This window comes from Eptatretus burgeri, chromosome 13 (genome assembly GCF_056783735.1).
Source record: "Eptatretus burgeri isolate ZD-2024b chromosome 13, Ebu_testis_v1, whole genome shotgun sequence".
NCBI classification, from domain to species: domain Eukaryota; kingdom Metazoa; phylum Chordata; class Myxini; order Myxiniformes; family Myxinidae; genus Eptatretus; species Eptatretus burgeri.
The window spans coordinates 8,641,916-8,646,915 of record NC_140973.1 but is presented as its reverse complement, the minus strand read 5'-3'; the positions used below and the strand labels follow the sequence as shown (position 1 = coordinate 8,646,915).

The window sequence follows — 5,000 nt, the reverse complement described above, 5'->3', positions numbered from 1 at the left end:
AATGTAAATATAAATACATCTTTACATAAATAAAATTACAAATATAATTATATTTACATATATATATATATATATATATATATATATATATATATATATATATATATATATATATATATATATATATATATATATATATATATATATATATATATATATATATATGAAGACCACAAGGGGAAAACCGGTGTTGTCACTTTTTATAAATTTCAGGGTTATTGCACCTGCCAATAGTTGGCAACATAAGGTTTCCTCTCACAATATTACTTTTACAAATAACCAGGGGTGTCACATAATTTATATGGTATAAAGTTTAGCCGTGCAATGAAAAAACAAGTGTTGTCAAAGCTGAACAAGTAGAAACCCAGAGTTGTCAGTACTTTACTCCTGGTTATCTCACTTTCGTCCAATCAAATGCTAAGCTCGGGTCATGTGATACATTTTGTGTTGAGCAAAGTATTAAAATTAAAGTTTTCACTCAGATAAGATTGGCTTTCTACGTCATTCATGTTAACTGTTCCATCATAATATTCAGAGTTGAGAAACTAAAAAATGAAAGGTTGTAAAACTATCACAGCATAAACTCTGAGCACTACAATGGTCTATTTGGTTATATCATGGGCTCCGTAGTTGGTGCATATCGTGGTTCAAGCCTGGTCAAACCTTTATTGTGACTTTTATGGGACCCACGCCGTGGCTTAATGGTTAGCGCGTCTGAGTACCCATCCTCATTCGATGTACCCACCGCCCAATCAACCTGCTTAGGTATATGAGGGAGTCACATGAGGTGACTTCGGCTATCGCGGGGGTGGTTTATCCTTGGTTTCCTCCCGGTTTTCCATCATATTAAGTAGTACGGAGTAAGAAATAGAGAATCCGTCGTCATATAAGCGAAATACCCTTGGGTATGGCGTTGACCACCAATCAAACAAAAAAACAATGACCGTTTAATGTTGAAAAAAATAATCTGTGATCACCAAAGTCATGTAATGTATGCTAATAACCAACAAGCATGAATTTGCTACACATCCTGGATTAAAATTGCATGGCAATTATTAAACAAGGGAATAACCAGTGATGTCAGTTTGTAACATTGATTCGTTCTTTGCTCTTAAATTAAATAACACAGAAGCTTGGCAAATGCTACATGCTTAATTTGATCGGCCAATGATCACTCTTCCTTTTACTGGAAAATAAATCTATATGACAGTTATTAAACAGTCCACCAAAGTCTTGAAACTTTGTTTTTAAGTTTCTTCAAAATCGACTTATCCTGACATCTCTGGTTTTCCCCTTGTGGTATATATATATATATATATATATATATATATATATATATATATATATATATATATATATATATATATATATATATATATATATATACACACTGTACAATCAGGTTTTGCCTGCTCAGGTCAGGTTTTGCCTGCTACTGGTACCATGTAAGCCAGTACGACCTGTATCATGGTCGAGTGGTCCGGCGACAAAACCGGCTCCCCCACTGGACTTGTCCAGTGAGGGTGGGTGGCGAGACACCCAGCAGGATTAAAAACAAGACCTGTCAAAGGGTGGATGAGTTCCTCTGTGAGCCAACGTCCATCAGGCAGATGGAGCTGGAGTCCCTAAGGCGGTCCACCGCTGTTTTTAGCGACGTTCCGGCAACTCCTGTGACACTGTTGGCGCCAAACTGTAGCGGCATTTGCTGTTTCTTTGGATCCATCTTCAGTGTGGAGAGGGGGGACCAACTACGTGCGCAACAGTTGGTTCTCCATATTATCTTGCCTTGGTTTGCACCCTGGAGAGGACACTTAAGCTTCGCCTCACAGCATCGAAACAACACGGGAAGCAGCAGTTTACCGGTGATAAGCCACAGTGCTCGATTGGTGTAGAGCGTGGTGCCAGAGTTGCTTCTGACGGTGGGAGAGATTTTCGGATCTCACTGGACAGCTACCGCCCGCCTTAAGCTGGGCAGCCCCTAGCCAGTTAGGTGTTTCCCCGCCACAGTCTGTCTTCCTCATTGGGTGCATGGGGATTAGGATAACACCGACAAGCAGACTGCAACCACCGCACCAGGCAACAAAGTCAATAAATCAAATAAACGCATGAGACTAGTTCTCAAACTCGGATGTTGGAACGTCCGAACAATGACACCAGGACTCGCTGTGGACCTTCAAGACATCGGCAATGCGAGAAAGACAGCCGTCATCAATGACGAGCTACAAAGATTACAGGTGGACATAGCTGCTCTGCAAGAAACACGTCTAGCTGGACCAGACACACTTAAGGAGAAAGATTACACCTTCTTCTGGCAAGGAAAGAGTGCAGAGGAGCGCAGAGAACATAGAGTAGGATTTGCAGTCAGGAACTCCTTGTTGAAAATGGTTGAACCAGGTGACAAGGGGTCTGAACGCCTACTAACTCTCTGACTCCAAACCTCTGATGGTCCAGTCACCCTTGTCAGTGCCTACGCTCCTACTCTGACATCCACACCTGAGGCAAAGGATGAGTTTTACACCAACCTCAGTGACATCATCAAGAATATTCCCAGCAATAAACACCTCGTCGTCCTTTGTGACTTCAACACCAGAGTGGGTGCCGACCATGACTCTTGGCCTTCTTGCCTGGGACACTTTGGAGTTTGCAAGATCAATGAGAATGGGCAGCGCCTGTTAGAGCTTTGCTCCTATCACGGCCTCTGCGTGACCAACTCTTACTTCCAGACGAAGCCACAACACAAAGTGTCATGGAGACATCCATGCTCAAAGCATTGGCATCAGCTGGACATGGTCATTGTCAGACGTACAAGCCTCAAGTTTGTGCTCCTCACTCGCACATACCATAGTGCAGATTGTGACACCGACCATTCACTCGTGTGCAGCAACATCAGGCTACACCCAAAGAAGATCCATCGTACCAAACAAGTGGGGAAGCCAGGCATCGATACCACCAATATGCAGTATCCAGAAAAAGTTGAGGAGTTTGCCAAGTCCCTTGAAGATGCCCTGTCTGTAGACCAACCGCACAACTCTGCCTCTGAGAAATGGGACCACCTCCGGGAGATAATTCAGAAAATAGCCTTCACAATCTTTGGGAGGAAGACCTCTAAGAACTGTGACTGGTTTGAAGCCAAGTCCAGTGAGATGACTCCAGTCATCGAAGCGAAGCGTGCTGCACTTGTTGAATACAAGCGCTCACCAAGTGAGAAGTTCCTCCAAGCACTCAGAGCTGCCAGGAGCAAAGTGCACCAGACAGCGAGAAGATGTGCCAATGAATACTGGAAGCAGCTCAGCGATGACATCCAGACTGCAGCTGTAACAGGCAACATCAGAGGGATGTATGAGGGGATCAAGAAAGCTCTCGGTCCAACTCAGAGCAAAACAGCCCCCCTCAAATCGTCCAGCAGGGAAGTGATCACCGACAAAGGCAAGCAGACAGAGAGATGGGTAGAGTACTACTCAGAGCTATATTCCAGAGAGAACGTCGTTGTCACTTCAGCCCTTGACGCCATCGAACCTCTGCCCATCATGGAGGAGCTAGATGCCGAACCTACACTGGAGGAACTCCGCAAGGCTATTGATAGCATGGTCCGTGCCAAAGCACCTGGCAACGATGGCATCCCGCCGGATCTGATCAAGAGCTGCAAAAACACCCTCCTGCAGCCACTGTATGACGTCCTTCGCCGGTGCTGGAGAGAAGGAGCCGTACCGCAATTAATGAGAGATGCCAAGATTTTCACCCTGTATAAGAACAAGGGTGACAGAAGTGACTGCAACAACTATAGGGGCATTTCCCTTCTGAGCATTATAGGCAAACTCTACGCCCAAGTCATGCTTGTGCGCCTTCAGACAGAAGCTAGCTGAGCGGGTCTACCCTGAGTCCCAGTGCGGCTTCCGAGCAGAACGCCCAACAGTGAACATGATATTCTCCCTCCGTCAACTACAGAAGTGCTGTGAACAGCAGAAGCCCCAAAATGTTGCCTTGAACTCGACAAAATGTTGCCAAAATGTTGCCTATGAACTCGACGTTGTCCACCAGTTCACCTATCTAGGGTCTACCATCAGCGACAACCTGTTCCTCGATGTCGAGATCAACCAATGTATTGGGAAGGCCGCAACAATTCTAGGCCGACTTACAACACGTGTCTGGGAGAATCCAAAGCTCACAGTCCCAACCAAGATGGCAGTGTACAACGCCTGCATCATCAGCACGCTCCTGTACGGCAGTGAGATCTGGACAACATACGCCAAACAAGAGCGGAAGCTGAACAGCTTCCACTTGCGCTGCCTTCGCCACATCCTTGGCATCAAATTGAGTGACAAAGTGCCAAATGCCCAGGTATTCGCACGCACTGGCCTTCCCACCATGCACACGCTCCTCAGACAACGCAGGCTGCGCGTTGCGCAGGCAATGCAACCGGATGGAAGACGGCCGCGTACCGAAGGATATCCTCTATGGCGAGCTAGCCTCTGGAAAGAGATCTGTCGGCCGTCCTCAGCTGCGCTACAAGGTTGTCTGTAAGCGCGACATGAAAGCTCTGAACATCAACATTGAGAGCTGGGAGGACATAGCAGATGGCGCAGCGTGCTCCAAAGACAACTCAAGGCAGGAGAGGAAAATATCCAGAACCTGGCTGAAGAAAAGAGAGCCAGACGGAAGGCATGCTCCTGTGGAGACAACCCTGCGACCACCCACACCTGCACCCGATGCGGCAGAGACTGCTACTCCCGAATCGGACTGATCAGCCACGGCCGATGCTGTTTCAGCCATGACGTCACCACAGCCTCAAACAACAACTAGTGCGCATCATCATCCATGGTCGACACCGACCGACGGAGGCCTACTACTTCATGTACAGTATGTGTATGTGTGTGTGTGTGTGTGTGTGTGTGTGTGTGTGTGTGTGTGTGTGTGTGTGTGTGTGTGTGTGTGTGTGTGTGTGTGTGTGTGCGTGCGTGTGTGTGTGTGCGCGCGCGCGCGCGCGCATGGCTCACAAAGTG

At 46.5% G+C, this 5,000-nt stretch overlaps 1 protein-coding gene across 1 annotated transcript in view; it reads right to left on the bottom strand.

Annotated features, from left to right (window-relative positions):
- Positions 1 to 5,000, bottom strand: part of ERP44 (endoplasmic reticulum protein 44) — a 115,552-nt gene that overhangs the window by 8,036 nt on the left and 102,516 nt on the right. The gene's annotated exons all lie outside the window — the stretch shown is intronic.